The sequence below is a fragment of the Aphelocoma coerulescens genome, chromosome 3, assembly GCF_041296385.1.
Source record: "Aphelocoma coerulescens isolate FSJ_1873_10779 chromosome 3, UR_Acoe_1.0, whole genome shotgun sequence".
NCBI classification, from domain to species: Eukaryota; Metazoa; Chordata; class Aves; order Passeriformes; family Corvidae; genus Aphelocoma; species Aphelocoma coerulescens.
The window spans coordinates 63,748,079-63,765,879 of record NC_091016.1 but is presented as its reverse complement, the minus strand read 5'-3'; the positions used below and the strand labels follow the sequence as shown (position 1 = coordinate 63,765,879).

Here is a 17,801-nt window from a genome sequence, read left to right as displayed (position 1 = left end):
TTGGTTTTTCCAAGTATAAACAGACCATCTGCTTTCTGTATATGAGTTATAGTTGCATCATTTTCCAGTTACTGTTCACAAAGTATTACAAGACTGAAAAAAACACACCTTTTTCAACCATATTTAAAGCTACATCTGCTAATTACAGGTCACTACATCTGAACTTGTACTTGTCCACATTAAAGTACTGATAAATTGCAGGAGTTCTTTTCCAACAGTGACCATTCATTTGTGGTCCCCCTTAATCAGAGAAGCTTACTAGATTTTTCTTCCACCATGTGTTTCAGTTCCTCAAACACCCTTCTCCCAGCCCCCATTCCGCTGGCCCTCAACACTGACCATTAGTTGAGATAGACACAGAAAGCCTGCAAAGCAACAGCTCGACATTGCTGCAGGGCCTGCCAAAGCTGTTAAGGGGAAAGCAAGCACGGTGGCTGAGATTCTGCACTGTGCCTTTAAAGCGCTTGTCATCAAAGAACAGCATTCCTAGCAAGTTTACTACCATGAGGTAATACGATCAGGATGAGATAATTTGGGGGTTTCAAACAATTTAATATGCCGAGGTAAACCATAGGTTCCTCCAAGGACCTCAACTAAAAATTCTGCCTTATGCTGGCCATCCCAAACGCGGTGCTCAACTCACCCTTGCTTGCCGCCTTCCCCGGCCGCAGTAGGCTGGGATGTGAATTCCCTCCTGCAATCTCTATGCCTAGGAGGCCTGCTGACAAGGAGCGCTAGGACTCTGGAGGCCACTGCAGCTAATTTTTTCCTGCGTGAAGGATTTAGATCGAGCTAAAGATACTACCTTATTATTAGAGCAGATCACCTTTTTTGGTGAGCACGGCAGAAGGAGCCATTATTGCTGCTGCCCCGCATGGGGGTGAGGCAGAGGCAGCAGCCTCGGGGAAGCCTGGCTGCCAGCTCCCCGGGCGTTTGGACTTGGGGATTACTTCAGGGTTTTCATGGGAAGGCAGAGGGGAAGAGGAGATGAGGACGGATCAGAGACTGGATTCTTGTTTTTTGGACAATTTGAGAAAACGAAACAACAATAACAAAACCCTTCAGCCTCTACATTCCAGTGCTTGTAGGGGGGCATTTTTTAGCTCTTGTAAAATGGTGGGGGAGGGACGTGAGAATAATGATCTAAGCACTTACTCTACAGGTTCAAAAACTAGAAGATGGATAAAACGAATCCAAAGTTGTTTCCTAAAGGCTCATGTTCTGTAAAGCTTTTTTTCCTTGTTTTGAGCCCAGACACGGGATTTTTTGACTGCTTCCGCTTGGTAAAACTGGCTCCAATTCTGGCAGAAGGCAAGAAACATGATTATTTTTGGCATTTCTCAAGAATCTTTTTTCCCCTCTGTTTCTAATATTCCTCTTTAGAGCCACCCCTGTGCCTTGCTCAACCTTGCAGAAAAGTTCACTTGAAATTGTGGGAAAAACAGCCTTTGTACAGTTAGAAATAGCAGTTAAATTAAATGCAGTGAGGAATATTTGCACATGCAGTCTTTATCCAGTTTGCCTTTTCCCCTCTTTAAAGCAGAAGTTATTTTTTTTCCCCCCTTTAATTCCTTTGTGGAAAATGTGCATTAAATGTGATTAATATGGCCAAATATTTGGGGTCAGTCCTGACAATTTGTAAATGTGTGCTTTATTTTCTGTTGGGATACGAATTGTTTATTTTTTCTTCCACAGCAATAACTGAAGCCAGTCTAACTATCAGATTCAGATGGAGCTTTGAATGTTTTTAATTCAATTGTCACATAGCTTCTGTAGCACTAGATACCATTGCCCAATGAATATATTTTCCTTTTCTACTCTTTCCATATTTAATGTTAAGTAATTATGCCAGAATTCGGTTGTAATCACTCTAGGTTTTTTTCTGTTTCAGAGATACAACCAGAATTTTCAAACCTACGTCAAATTTAGATACGTAATGGCCTAATTTTCAGAGATGTGAAATTAATTGAAAATGTGAGTGCTTATCATTTCTGAAAATTAGGCCAATTATTTCAGTGACTAAATATGAACATAGGTACCTAATAGCAGGCAATCAAGTTTGAAAAATTTGTAACATTAGCTTTTATATCTCAGAATCAATTCCTTGCTTGTCTACGGTGATCTCAAACGCTAAATATCAGTGAAATTAATTTGTTATGGTGTGTGCACAGGAAGATGTTTGGACATTTTACAAATAAACAGCTACAAGGGATTAAAGTTTTATCTGACATTTCTAGTATCAGAACAAAGAGCACAAATGTTTATCTTCCACCTTTGCCTATTACAGTCAATTACGACTTTATTTACCGAACTCGGCAAAAGTCTTTCCATGTACATTTTATCCCGGTCTCCTCTTTCTTCTTCCCGTCCTTGTCAAAGCAGTAGTAGTTCCCACCCTCTGTCCTCCCTCCCAGTCTTTAATTTCTAGTTATGAGGGGGGGCTATTACGGGCGGGTAGAACGGGGAAGCTGAAGGGCTGCGCTCCTTTTTAACTCGGAACATTTGATCTTTCCCTGGCATGTCCTTGTTGGCTCCGGGTTTGCTCTACAGCCTTTAATTAATTTCCGTGTCTTTTCACGAAGTGCAGGTAGCACAGGAAAACCTCAGGAGAATTTCTGTGAGGCGAACCTGTGTGTCCAGGGCCGGTCGCTGGGGCGGCCGGTCGCCGCCTCCCATCGCGGGCCCCTCGCTGGCTGACCCCCATCCCTCCGCTCGCCTCTCCTCCCCCGCTGCCCGCTGCCGGGCCGGGCTGCGTGTCACGCCGGGGCTCATCGTTCATGGGCACGGCAATTTATCTGTTTGTGTTGGTTGCCAGAGCTGGATTTTTGAGCAGGGGCTCGGGCAGGGTGAGGGAGAAGGAAGGACGAGCCCCTGCTCGGACGCTATCGCGCCGCAGATTTGCAGCCGGTTTAAAGAGCTGGAGTGGTTCGGATTAACCCCTTCCCTTGCTGAGGAGCCGGGGAAGCCGAAGCGGAGAGCGTGAAAACCCGCCCGCAGCACCGAGAACTGCGAGGACTTAGTTGAGCAGAGCTTTTTTTTTTTCCCTTTCCCCCTCCCCCAAGTTGGCAGGATTAAAAGGGATTTTTGGCAAACGGTGCGAGGCGCCCCTTGACGATCCCGAGCCCTCGCGCAACACCCGCGCGACTACAAAGGTTGTAGCCTTAAAGAAAACAAGCCAAGAGCGCGGAGAGAGCAGGAGAGAGCGGGATTGCGACACCGAGAGCCGCCCTGGGAACACCGAACCATTCCCAGCACATTCCCGGCAGGCCCCGCGCGGCCCCTCCCCCGGCGGCTCCGCTGCGGCGCGGGCTCGGCTCGGCTCTCCTGCTCCTCTCCTCCCCCCGCCGCTCCCGCTCCCCCTCCCCCGCACGTAGGCGCTTGGAAGGGGGGGGGGGGGGGGGGGGGCGAAAAAGCCCTTCTAGCCTGACTAGAAAATCAGCCTTGTTTCCTCAGAAACCGCAGCTGCTGCGAGCGGAGAACACGTCAGGCCGGCCCTCCGACACGCACAGATGTGCCTTTGTGAACCCACACACACGTCGGGGAGGGAGGAGGATGGCGAGTGAGGGCAAGAGCGCGGGGCCGAGGCGAATGGCAGGCGGCTGCTCCTTGCCCAAGGCCGCCCTCCTCCTCCGCCCCCCCCCCCCCTCATTAGTGGCCCTTGTTTAATTCCTCGGAGTGGCTCAAAGAGCAGAGAAAGCTGGAGGCGACCTAAATAGGGAAACTTTAGAAATCCGGCCATGCCCCCGCCTCTGTACGCGGGGCCGAGTGCCGTCGGGCGGCCGGGGTGTACTTGACCCCTGGGGATTTTTTACCCCCTTATTTTTTAGGTTTTTTTAGGCCGTGTGTTAAAGGAATGGGCTCCCAAGACTGATCTTTTCTTGAGAGGAGCGGGAGAGCGGGAGAAACACGGAGGGAGAGAAGTTTCTGCTGACCCGGGAGAGAACCCAAAATAAAAGGTCGCGTGGCCAGTCGCAGTGCCGAGGCGAGGAGCGCTCCTTGCCGTGCCCTCGCCGGCCGCAACTCCACTCTCAGCTGCTCTTCTCCGGTTTCCATCCCCCTCGTCCCTCCCGACCTCTTTCCCTACGCTTCTCCCGCTCTCTTTTTAATATATAACTTTCAGCCTGGATGAGTTGCGACTCGTTCAGCGTAATTGGGACGAGCGGCTGATGGCTGCGAGGGGCCGGGGGATGGGGGGGGGGGGGGGGGGGGGGGGGGCAAGCGCGCACAAAAACAGGTCCGGGGGAGGGGCGCGCGGGCCGCCATTGGCGCCGCCATTTGCGAGCCCGCCCGGCCCGGCCCGGCGGGGGCTCCTCTGTTCTCTCCCCGTTCCAGCCTTAGCCCAGCGTTGTTTACTTCCTTCTGTTAACAATGGCTGCAACAGAGTTGTTGTACGGTATTTTGGTACTTCTGCAAATCTGCCCCGCAGTGGCTCGCTCGGAACGATAGGTCTTTCCTTTTAACAGAGCCCGGCATATGCCGGGCAGTACGAGTTATATACGGAAAGACCTAACCTACTTCGGTGCATATTTTTAATTTGACAGTTTAGTTATCGGCCTGTCCCGGCCGGCTCTTTATTTTAACCCGCTTTTCTACGATCTGATTCCAGGGGCAGCGCTACAGCTACAGCTGTGAGCCGCAACTTGGGCTGCTTTTCACTCAGTATTTAATGGGTTTTGGGTTTAATAAAGGGGATGTGATCATCTAACTCAGGGTTTTCTCCATGGCACAGGAATGCCAGGCTTATGGTCGGGCAACGAGCAAGGGAAGAAGAGGACATACCTGCGTAGGCACAGGCACGTACCTTTGTGCTTTGGTGGAGAGAGTCTCCGAACTAGGTTATTAATTAATGTAACAGCGTTTGAAAAGGCAAAGTGGCACGTTTAAAATTTCAAATGGTGTCTAACTAGACTTGGAGCTAAGGCCACTGGATTTTTAAAGCATGTTTATTTTAGGGTATGTAAAACTAAAGGCTTTAATCACTTCGGCAGAATGATTTGGTAGCCGTTCAAGCAGTTCCTGATTTCAGGAAGCCATTGCTTGCTAGTACGGAAACAAGTTTTCAAGCCGAGCTCTACTAAATACACTTGGTGGGTTTTTTTTCCTTTCAGAAAAGACAAGCGGAAACAAGCAAACAAAAACACGCACACACACAAAAACCGCACCATGGGGACTGTCCTTTTCTTGCCTCTCCTTGTGCTGTACTTGCACCCCTTCTAGTAGTAGGAGGGGCAGAAGTTGTGGCGGGGCGGGTACTGATTAGTTGCTGTCAGTCTGCACAGATTAACACCTATTTTTAGGTTTTAGAACCTCTTGAGTAATACTGGTTAAATTGGCACAGGTTAATAAGTTGGGGTCCATAGAGCCTCTTAACTGTTCACTGTGAAATTTGAATTAAAGAGACAGTCTCACTTTGTCAAAACGATGAAAAAAGGTTTATATACCAAACATTTATTGTATGTCCATGATTGTGTGCATGTGTGTACGCACACAGAAGATACATAGGTTTGGAAAACAAAAATTGAAATTAATTACTTGGCACAAACAAGCAGTTGGAGGATCTTTGCAGAATAAATCTGCAATGAAATCAGTTTTGAAAGGAAACATTTTCTTTCTTTACTTTTAATATAAATGTAGTATCTAAAAATAAAACTTAATCGTTATTTTTTCATGCGTTTTCTCCCTGTCCTCCCCCCATTATATCATTATACTGTTACACTGACACCCACTGGTAAAAGTTGATCTGAGATCAGGATAGTAAAGGGACAGCTATTACTCAGGAATAAAAAACAAAACATGGACCGAAGAATAGCTTCTTCCCCCTCCTCCTCTTGAATGAAAAGCATTGCAATGGTCTTCATTTTGATTTTTTTTTTGACAAGTTACTGTGTGGATGCTCCAAACATAGCATGAGAGACCACAGTGTTTTCTCTAAGAAACAGCAACATAGGACTAGCTGCATTCAAAGCAGCTTATTTCAAACATTTATATGACTGAAGACAGACAACAGGCTGGCACAGATGAGAACAGGAGAAAGGCACTAGTACGTTATTAGCTGCTGGGTTTAATGCTCTTTCCCAGGTAAAACAGCTTGAAGAAAACCTGAAATAATGGCCATGCTAGAAATATATTTGTGTGGGCACTGACCCGATTGTATCAAAGCAGAGATGAATGCCAGCACTGTGCAAGCCTTAGTTAGTCTGTTTACCATTTAATTCAAAGTTGTTAGTGGTCTTGAAAGCCACTTGTGTTGGAGAAACAAGGCTTAGTTTATTGAAACGTACCACAGCACCAAAATCTGGTTTGTGAGAGTGTTGTTCCATAGCCCTGCCTAGCACAAGAACAATACCGCACAATTACGCTGTTTCAGGCTCGAAGTGGGCTTTCTTCCAAAACACCCTCCCCTTATATTATTAGATGTGTTTCTATTAATGAAATGATTGATTGAAAATCTTCCTGTGTTTATGTTGTTTGGGCAGCAGTAGCTTGGATTTCCCCTGTCTAGACTAAAATTGTATCCAGTAGAGATGCATGGGACAGCTGTTTGTAAACTCACAGTGAGACATAACAAATGAGCTGCAGCAAAACCTGTCCGTGACCAGCTTCCTTGTAAATACAGTGATACGTTCTTTATTTTAAGGGAAAAGGGGAGCCTTCGTAGAAATACCTACAGAAATAAAATGGATTCTACAAAACATGAAAGTGTTGAAAAGCCCTGCCAGGACTGCACAGTTCAGAAATTAAAACTCTAGCCTTTCAGCTTTGAAATTGTAGTTCAGGTCTTTCTTTACATTCTGAGTAAAATGAGCTTAAAATAAGTATAAAAAGTAGTCTCTGGGATTGCCAGTTTAGTGTTACAATTGGTGCAGATAACCTAATTGGAAAACAGGGTGAGTGCTGGGATTTAGTTCTTCAGGGAACATTGTAAAGAAAATCTTTACTGGGGCACTTGTAAAATATATATATATATATACATATGTGTATGTGTATATATAAATATACGTGCATAAAGAAGAAATCTTTATGGAAGCGGTCATTGAAGTTGAGGATTTATACAAGGTTTTCATGCCTGAAGATGTACTGCTACAATGAATATTGCCTTATATGCACACTGTCGTACAGAAATGCTAAGTTTGGAAACCTGTACAAGGCTGTTAGCAATTGATTTGTTTTGCTGTTTCACTTTGAATAACAATAAAAGAACGAAGAGGGGGTTTACTTTGAAATTGAGACAGGCTGGGAAAAAAAAAGTTAGCTTGTATCCTGTAATTATCCGGAAGCACCCTTGTAGACCCAGAATAAAATTCACAGAACAGGCATAAAGCACAAGGAAGATTCAGAGTCTGTGAGGAGGTGGTGTGTCAATAGCCTGCCACATCCTTTCTCCTCTCCTCCTTCCCTCAGTGTCGTTCTTGTTCTGTTTGCATGAAGAAACTGCAGCAAACAAATGAGAAGAAAAGTGGGGGAGGGTGAAGAACATTTGCAGTTCATATTGCAGTATTCAAATAAAATACTTAAAATGCTATAAACAGTTTCATAGTCATTGTTTATAGACTCTAGAATTTTTAATATTCTAACATGTAATTGAATTCTAAAGCCAAGATTCTGCTGTTAATCAGGCTTTATAAGTGAGCCACTATTTGCTAGCAGTAACTTTGAGAAGAATTTGGACTTAAATTACTTTGTTTGTTTGTTTGTGGCTGTAGCAAGAAAGTGAAATGCTGAAGTGGTCAGCAAAATTATATGTTGTGCACTTGCTTGGGTTAGCAAAAGTCCTGAACTGCGTAAGTAGTTCAAGCATTTGAGAAAGCTAATTGTTTGATTCCTGTATGCAGATTTGGGCTTTGTGCATGTGAATCATGGAACGTGTGTTTTTGGAGGACATGTTTTCAGGGCTTCTGCTCAGTTTTCTTCAGCACAATGTGTAGAGAACTCAAGTTAAATGGAAAAAAAAATGCAAACAGTTTGTCGGTTCTTCTAAGCTTTTATTATTATGCACCCTACTTAGGACTGAAGTGATTCCTAGGAATGCTTGTATTTTTGCCTATCCCATTGAAATGTTCAGTGTAAAGCTGGACTAGATTTGACAGCCAGTTTTTCCTTCACTTCTGAGGAATTGTATCGCTATTGTGAGCTGGAAGAGTGTGGAGGAGTTATGGTACTGACTAGAGCGCTTGTTCTTTCCCAGTCAACTCTTAAATCTTGATACCAGAAGGGTCAAAAACTGGCCAGCTGTGACATCTGAATAATTTTTAAAGCAGTTAATCCACCCAGAGTGTTTATCAATCTTTGTACCATGTGTGGAGGCAATCCTAAGATAATTCAAAAGAAAAGCTCATGTCATTGGCAAAAATCAAATAGTTTAACTGAGTCTTGTTCCACAGATTTACCTTTTCAAGTTAGAGATGGAAACACAGAGCACTGCCCAAGGAATTCGTACTGCATGGTTATTTGGTAGGTGTGTGGACAGTTTGTTGTGCAAACTATGCCTTCTAAACCTGTGCACTGGATCTGACAATGCCCAGATGATGCCCACATGAGTTGCCCAGATGTTGTCAGCATTAGCCACTGTCTGTATATGGCATGATACATGGGAGAAGGGGACGTGAGGAAGAGCCTTGATCTAGTCGGGAAGGTAGGGGCCAAATTCTGGGAGCGTGTTACATGCTGTTGGCGGTTGCCTTGATCCTTTCCCCACGTACTTTACAGTTGCATGGAGCACCATGGTTTTCTTGTTAATCGTATCACACTCCTATGGCAACATTAATTTAGCTGAGTGTGCAATATCAGACACGCATTTAGTATGTTTCAGTCATGTTCAGAAAAATGTGTTTTGCCCCTTTTTTGTATAAAAGTGTGGGCTTTCCTTGCTTTTAATTTTTTCTCATCTCCTTTTGCATCTGTTCCGATTTTTTTTTTCTGTTGAAGATGAAAAGGTTCGTTTTTATGTTAACTGATCATTTTTCTCAAAATCGTGTTTTATAAAGTCCCAATTCACCAGTCCTACAAGGGAAGGTGGAAAGAGGAAGCACAGGTATAATAAAGAATCAGTTTCTTCTGACTCAGAATTAGGTTGGGAGCAAGTAGTACTGAATACAATCTAGAAAGCAAGTATAGAAGAGCGTAAGATGTATGCATGGTAGATCTTAACAGTGATAAATTTGCCTTGGTGTGATTTGGTGTTTTTTTTCAAAAAGCACCACTTTTTTCAGATAAAGCAAGAAGAAAAATGAAACAGTTCTTGTAGGGTGGGAGTTGAAAGTACTGTGGGAAGTGATGCTAAATTACAAAAAGGTGCTGAAAAAGGTGTTCTTTGCCTGTTATTTTTGAGATTCCGCTAGGTTGTGTAAGTTACCCATTCCATTAAAAGTAGGAATAAAGAATGCAATTTACGATTGGAATTGGTTGTGAGACACAGTAAAGGTTTTGAAGTTAAAATTATTTTTCTGAAACAGAGTGCTCCCTACATTGTGTTTAAACTCGCCTAAAAGTTCTTTTTAACCCGCATACTCAAAATAATGTTCTCTAAGGTGCAGGAAGCTTTTTCTTCTGAGCACAATAGGAATATGTTGAATCTCTTGAAAACAGTTTCTGTTTTTCAAACACCTTTTCTTTTTCAGCATAGATAATTAACGCCTTCTTCACAGTGCTTGGTGCCCTTGATACATCTGTTACCTTTGACAGATCCTTTCTGTTTGCCACCTCTTCCTAACATGCTTCCAATATTTTCAGCACAAAATAGCTTTGTATCTTTGATGTTGGTTGTATACGGGCTCAATTAAATAAGAAAGCTGCTGACAGAATGGTGTAGAGTTGAAGCTTTGTTTCCATAAAGATTTTGTCCTTGGTCACTTATCTTCAATTTTTGCTGCAAAATGTTTAACTTCTTTTAGTCAAGATTGTTAAGACATGCAGTTCTACCTAGAACTATGTTTATTTTCACTTTTACAGGTGCTGTGTGCAGTAATTATGTAGAGATGTAGGTAAAGGGGACAGGGGAGTACTCTGCAGCTGCACCCTTAAGCAGCAAAACCCCTTCCCACTGGTGAGGGTGTCTTTAAAACATGCCTTTCTGGAACTTTCTGGAATATTTAGAAGCATTCTGGCAATGCAGCTGTTTTACCACCCTGTAGTTACTGGTGGATGGCATCTTGTATTTAAGGCTGAGGAACCCAAACTTGTCTGGAAAGACAAAGCTGTTGGGGATGTTCAGATGGGCACTTGGGTTGCTGAGCTGTGGGAGTGGGAAGCTCCAGCCCTGCTAGCAGGGGGCAGCGACATTTAACCCTTTCTTGAGTTTTTCCTTAGTGGTCCCTATGCAGCCCCACAGTGTGGTAATGCCCTAAGGCAATAGCTATAGAGACCCTTTGCAGACAAGGTTTTATGTTTCTCAGTTTAGAAAGTGGGGAATTAAAATGAGATCACAGTGTTGGAACGAGAGAGCGAAAAATACAAAAGGATTAGAAAAGATGCAGTCACAATACCTTAAAGACTTACTCGTGGCGGTAATTGTTACTGCTTATGTCACATGGTATAATGACAGTTTTTCAGAATTTCCCACATACTAGAATGCGTGAGGTTGGAATTTTGTTTTTATGATACCTTACCACTCCTTTCTTAAGGGAAATTAAATAGCAACTGCTCCGAGATTTTGGGTTATGTACAACACTCATTTTGATCTCTACATTGTCAAACAAATAAATATCAAAAGCATTTTTAGTGCAGTTACTCTGTTTCATGCAATGTTCTGGTGTGAAAGAACTAATTGCATGTTACACATCTTTTGCATATATATATGAAAAACAGTATGACAGGAAAATATAAAAGAATTTGAATATATGCTTACAGATGGAAAACACGTGCATGGGTATGTGTGTGTGTTTATATATATCTTGTCTGTTTCATCTCCTAATGACAAGAGCAGATGAGCATGTTACTGCCATGAATTTGCTGATGATCCGCTACTGATATGGGACCTACAGAGCAAGAAGTTGTGACAGAGTCGTAAGGGATGGGAGGGTGCCCACAGATAGGTCTCACAGGTTTCCCTGCAGTGAGGGTGCACATAGTCTCAAATGTCAGTTTCTCTGGGAATTGTAATGTTTGTTTCCTGGTGCAAACCTAAATATTTTTGTACTTTTCTGTCTTGACTTTACAGAAATTGCCCCATAGCACACCATTTTTTTCCTCCTGAGGTGCTTCTGATATGTGTAATGTTGTACGTATTATATCTCACAAGGCTGATTGTTATTACTTTTAGTTAGCTAATATTTTCTTCTCAGGGATTAGCCTTGTTCCCAGGATTTTGCAAAATATTTGCAAAGGGAGACTAAACCAGCAGGTCGGTCAATAGCACATCCAGCAATGTGTGTTGGACTCAATGCTGGAGATGTGAATGATTTTTTTTTTAATTGTTGTAAATCAGCTTCCCAAAAAGTAGTGACATTCAAGAGAAACTTTAAAAATACAAGCAGGACACATCTGTTCCACTAATCAGGCTTTAAGAACATGATGCATCATTGTGTTTTATCTCAAACACTGGCTGACCAAGAACAGAGCTGCTTCAGCGAGCTGCGTCCTTGAGTCACTGTGTTGTCTGTACATGCTAATAAGGAGAATGAGGAGAATTAATAAGCAATTTGAGCTGCAGAGTAGTTTCCTGAAACATCTTTTCAAACCTTTTTAACAAAAAGTAGCACACAAAGTTAATCTATCATTTAACTAGGGATCGTTTTGTTACTTAATTTGTATTTTTCTACCTAAAAGTTGTGCCTTCAAAAATTAGAACTTTGATCTTTATTATTGCTGGACCCAGTGAGCTAAGAGATAAATGACTGATACCACAAAGAAGAAGCAAAATAAATGAAAGGGAAAGCCTAAGAAGAAGGGGATGCCAGATGTAATGAATAATTACCGTGAACTGTGTCACATGGTTTCCAGTTTTTATATAGGTCGAACTGTGAGGCAGTAGCATTTACTTAACTCAGTAAGTAGTCTCTACAGCCTTTGTATAGAAAGTGAGGAAATTTCAGCTGATCTGTCCTTAATTCATGTAATTTATACTATGTGACTGTCACACCTTTGTTTCAGGCATAGATTCAGGGTCATAACAAAGGTGTGTCTTTAGTGTATTTATTCAAAGATTGCCCAAGAAACACACCCAATACTCACTTGCTACAGACCTGAAACCTAGCATGAAGTACATGCATGATTACAATTAAAAATAAATAAAACTGGTGGCAGGTAGCAGAGAAAAAAGGGAAGGGAGGTTGTTGCAGTTACCAAAGTTTATTACCATAGTTCAGTGTGCATTTAAAGCTGTGTACACCCTCAGTAAGTCCTTGAAGAACTGCCAGGAACAGTGTGGGTCACGTAGGTTTGTCCCTGCTCCAATGAGAAGGACAACTATCTGCCTCAATTACTGAATCCTAAATTACTTGAAAAGGATGGCAAAGGGAGGAGATGTTAAAGCTAGTTAAAGTGGATTTCATAAAGATATGAATGACTGTAACCATATTCATCTTTGAAATAAACTAAGGACTTTGAAAAATTAAAACTGGATTAACTTCCTATCACCTTAGTTTATAAGATGAGTTCAGAAGTGGTGGTGTGTGGGTGGGTGGGCTGATGGGAAAACCTTAAAAGCTGAAAATCTACGCTAGAAAAGGATTATGAGGGTGTATCTGCACCAAGCACTACAGCATCCTCCGTGTTTCATGCTATCCAGGCTATTTCCTACAGGCAGCTCAGCAAGATTGGTATGTGGAAATAGTAATGGGAGTTACATTTGTATTGCTCAGCACCTGGACTAATGAGACCCACTGAATTGTTGGAACTACAGAGCCTCTCCCCAGGGGGGAAAAAAGTCACCAAGTCTTGCATTAAGTCAAAAGGCAAACATAGGTACAAGACCAAACAGTTTGAACTGGACAGTGTGACAAGGTTTTGTCTTGGCACAATTGAGCAAGAAGTGTACCCTGACAGCAAGAAGGTGATTTGGCAGTAGTAATTCAAGTGGATGCACCTGTCTTCCCTCATTCTTTTTAGATTTTGTTATCATGGGGAAGAGAGCCCTTTCTAAACTGACTGATCATTACCGAACAGGGAAAACAAAAGTATTGCAAAATGCAAGTATTAACTTACACATTTGTTTTGTTTTGAGCATATTTTAGAAGAGCCAGAGGCATGCCTTTTTAGTAAGCAGGCAGTTGGCAAAAACCCTCTAGGTATCAGAGAAAGCCCTGTGCTATAATTTTCCTAGAATAATAATGTCAAACAAATGACAATAGAAAGCCTATAAAATTTGCAGCCAGCTGGGCAAATTCTCATGTGTGAACCACAGAAACTGTAAGTGCCCATATAGAATATTTTGTCTTGATCAGAGCTGCTTCAGTCTACTGTGTCCCTTGCCAGAGTAGCTGTAACCCCCTCACTTGCCAGCTGCAAATTCTGGCTCCGTTGAGTGAACTTTGAGGAGCTCTAGCCCATCTCAGACCAGTGTTAAGTGTATGCTGTATTGGAAGTTTTTGCCTGGGTAGTTAAATGTAGGTCGATGATGCTTTTCAGCATTAATGTTAACAGCATATTACACAGGAATCAGCATGCATCAGAAATTATTATTAGTGCTTATTTACAGATTCCCCCAAAGAAGATGGAGAGGGCTTTTGTAACCCAAGTCTTTTGTGAGTTAGTTGTTTTTGTCCTCGTGTACTTGCTATTTCATGTTCCATTGTTTGGATAACTGCCTGGGCATTAAGCGTGGCTGTAATTCCTCCTCTTAATGGTATTCCCCTTCCCATGACTCTTGCTTAGTTTCACCTAATCCTATCTCAAGCAATGTCTTGATGAGCCAAGAAGGTCCTGGGCTGAGGTGAGGTCTGAACCAATCCTGAAAATGGCTTTGAAGAAGACCAAGTTATAATAATTCTTTGTGTCATCTGATCACTAGGTTGTACGACTTTGTTCCAAAAAGGCCATGTTCAGCATTGCACCTCAAGAGTTCTATCTATGTTTCAACTCCTTTTCTCTTTGACAGGGAGGTAAAAATGACTGTGTGTAATTTACTGTAAGTCTCTTGGTCGCGATGCAATATTCTTTGTCGAACTAGGTCCGTATGACTCATTTTTTGAGAAACAAGATAAAACTACTGACAAAGTCTCATTACTTCTGACAAAAAGAGACTCAGTGCTGTTCCCCATCTTGTTTCAGGGTACTCCACACGTTATTCATTGGGTCCTTCAGGCTGACATGACGTTTATGAATTCTTTCATCTTATAAAAAAATACTAAATGCTATTCTATTTGACCATTAAATCACAGAATACTACATAAGCAGTAATGCCCTTGGCCACAGCTGCCCATTTTGGAGACCATGTTAGTTGTGCAGGGAGGTGGGAAGTTCACCTTGTCATGCACTGTGGAGGTTTCTGGACCCATCCTGGCCAGCCCTGGAAGGCTCCTCTTGGACCAGGGTCAGCAGCAGGGAGCAGGCTGTAGGAAGGGTCAGTTGCCCAGGTAGGACAGGCATGATTCAGCTGTGGGATACTCCTGCTTAAACCACTAACTCGTGTAATTGATCCACAATGTATGGTTAATACATACACACCCTCGAATAGTACCCCTTCATTTACCCCTTACCACTTACAATAGCCTTCTAGCCCAGAATTGCAGGATACTGCAAGTGTGGTTTGAGTTTGTTTATTAGAACCAAAAAGGCCGTTCAGTTCTTTAGATAAACTGGAAAAAAACCACCAAAAAACAGTCGCCAAAAATTACTTTTACATAGAAATAAATTACAGGGCAAACAGCATTCAACTGTAGCACTGTATTTTGGGGAGTGGAAACTGTGGACTGGAGCAAAGATTCAGAGCAGTGCCTAGGGGAAAGCTGCTGTATCTGATACAGATAGAAATATGTACATGAAATCAACAGTGCTTCATTTAAGAATCAAGTCTGCATTTTTTAGTGATGCAGTGAATTTTTCACTGTAAAAGAAAAACACTCCACCTACCCAAGATACTCATGTGTACACTCAGAACAGCCCACTAAAATAGAAAATGTTTAGCTGCTATAAATAGGTATATAATGAGAAGTTCTTAATTAACATCAGATTATCTTAAACCAATAATAAATGTCATGTTCTTTTTTTGTGTATTGGAATGGAAGGGATATGTTCTGGAAGGCAATTAAGAGAAAGATGGTGCTTGCCTGATTCTTAAAGTAATGTTGTCTTTTGCTGGGGTGGTGTGGGTGCTGATTGAAGTACACAAGCATTCCCACTAGAGGGGGGTCCACTCAGCCTAGGTTGTAATGCATTTTGGCTTTTTTTTTTTTTTTGGAAGCTGAGCATGAGGAAATCCTCATGTTGTCCCACATCTTGTTTCAGTCCTTTATGTTGCATATCTTATGGTGTCATCAGTTACTTGTCTCTTACTTAGCTTAACTGTCTTTTATACGAGGAGGTGAAAATCCAAATGAATGGACTGACACACTAGTACACTGTTAAACACAGTAGTAACAAAGAATAGAGAGGATGTTTCATTGCATCATCTGCAAAGTGAGGACAACTGTTTATCACAGAAGTGGTGTGATCATTCTTGGAAAAGTAGAAGCAGCATTATCAGACCTGTTCAATAACATTTTTAATTAGAATTGTTATCTATACTAGCTTCGCTCCAAGCCATTTTACTGTCTTTGTGAGCCTTATGTTTGTAAGCATAAAAGAAAATATTTCTATATGTAAAAGAGACTAAGAGTATGTTAAACCAACTTAAACTTCTGCTTTACTCTTTGATGTCACAGTTTGTTGTTCTCAGTTTCTTGGTGAAAAGAAGGATTGGATTTTGCACATGCTGGTCATTGTGCCAAGTTAATTAATGTCTTTTGGAACTGTGGCAGACGTGAGCATTCTCTTGGCCCTGAGCAGGAGCTTCCATAGCAGAGCCCAGGTGTTGACTACGCCTGTGCTCTGCAGTGAGGGTCCTGGCATGTCAGGTGGCCTCTCTGTAGATGAGGTGCAGCGCAGAGCCCAAACTAAGACTCTGCCCGATCTGTGCTGGGTTGGTGCAGGGGTTCCATGCCATCCCATCCATGTCATGCTTCTGCAGGCAGGGGACAAGACAGCCCTGGACAGGCTCAATGGGGCTGTCTGCCCCGCTGGGACACTTGGGGAGGAGAGGGAGGAGGCAGGGGCAGCAGGGCAAGGGAGACAGAGTGTACTGGGGCTGGAGAGGCATCAGCAACTGTGGTGGATTCCAGGAGAGAGTCAGAGAAGGACCCTGTGGCACAAAGAAGGCTCCATTTTTCCCTAATGAATCTCCACAATAGAAATGTAGCACAGTAATAAAGCGTCCACTCTCTACAACTACTTGAAAGGTAGAACAACTGAGGTTTGTAGCCAGGTGAGGGTCAGCATCTTCTCCCAGGCAACAAGTGACAGGACAGGAGGACATAGCCTCTAGCTGTGCCAGGGGAAGCTGAAGCTGGACATCATGAAGAATTTCTTCACTGAAAGGGTGTTTAGGTATTGGAATGGGCTGCCCAGGGAGGTGGTGGAATCAGTGTTCTTGGAAGTGTTCAAGAAACAACTGGACATGGCACTTGGTGCTGTGGTCTGGTTGACATGGTTGTGTTCCATCAAAGGTTGAACTTGATCTTGGAGCTCTTTTCCAACCCTTATGATTCTATGATTAATGGGACTGGAGATAGCGTCTGGGATATGTGACTGCATAATACTGGATAGAGAAACGGAGTGAGTTTGAACAAGTTTTGGCATCTGTCTAGTGGTGGTAGCTGGATGCTGTACCGAAGCAGTAAGCCTAGTGAAAACAAGCATTCACACTTTAGATGTGCACTACATTAACCCTGAGATGCTTCTGGTAGTGGAATGACTTTTTTCAGAAGCCACCTGAGCATCTGAGTAGGGCACTGTATTGTGACAAGCAGTCATACAGTTATTTCCAATCCGATAGCTGATTATTCTTTTTGGCCCTGGGCAAGTCACTTAACCCTCTGTCTGTTTCTTCATCTGTAAAATATATTATGGATATTTATCAGTCTCACCAGGACTGATTGTTTAATATTTATAAAGTGCCTAAAGGATTAGCAGCTTAATATAAGGAGCTAATACATATCATATCATTTTAGATTGATTTTATTTACTTGGATTTTTTTTCCTACCTCCAATTGAATGAGATGCTATTTTGTAGCCTCTTACTGCCATTCCTAACTAGCTGGACAGGTCACAATTGGGTAACTCCAAGGTTCATTTTCTTAATTTATTCTTAGTTCCTATGAATTCTTTATCTCCGTCCCGCTTTTTTTTTTCCTCCCTTTTTTAATTTAGAGATGAAGAAATACCATATGTTGCTAGATCATGACATAAATATATTTAAGTGCTGCCATCATTGCTAGTTTATCAGCCTTTCCATTATAAACCCTCTTGTTCAGGGGTTTATAACTCTGGCATTATAACATGCTTCAGGCTGAAACTTCACATTCATTTTTTCCCTCTTGATTTGCTTTAAATCCTTCACTCTTCTTAAGTTAAACTGGAGATTAGATACATTAGTTATAGTTATACTAGTTGTATAAATAATAATGCAGCAGTAGGCATTTTAAATAGGATGTAAATCAGAGAAATAGAGAATTTCCTAGTTGTTAAACTGTGAGCCTGAGACTAGAGATCTGGGATTCTTTTTATGAGTGTGTCCCTGGCTTGGCACATGACTACTAAAAAATTATTTAACCTCTTTCTGCCTTACTCTTCTCTCTATATTGGGATGATGACATTTCTGACTTCACTGG

At 42.4% G+C, this 17,801-nt stretch overlaps 1 protein-coding gene across 8 annotated transcripts in view; it reads left to right on the top strand.

Moving 5' to 3' along the window:
- The window catches only part of ARID1B (AT-rich interaction domain 1B), a 327,784-nt gene that overhangs the window by 163,572 nt on the left and 146,411 nt on the right, over positions 1 to 17,801 (top strand). The window lies entirely within an intron of this gene.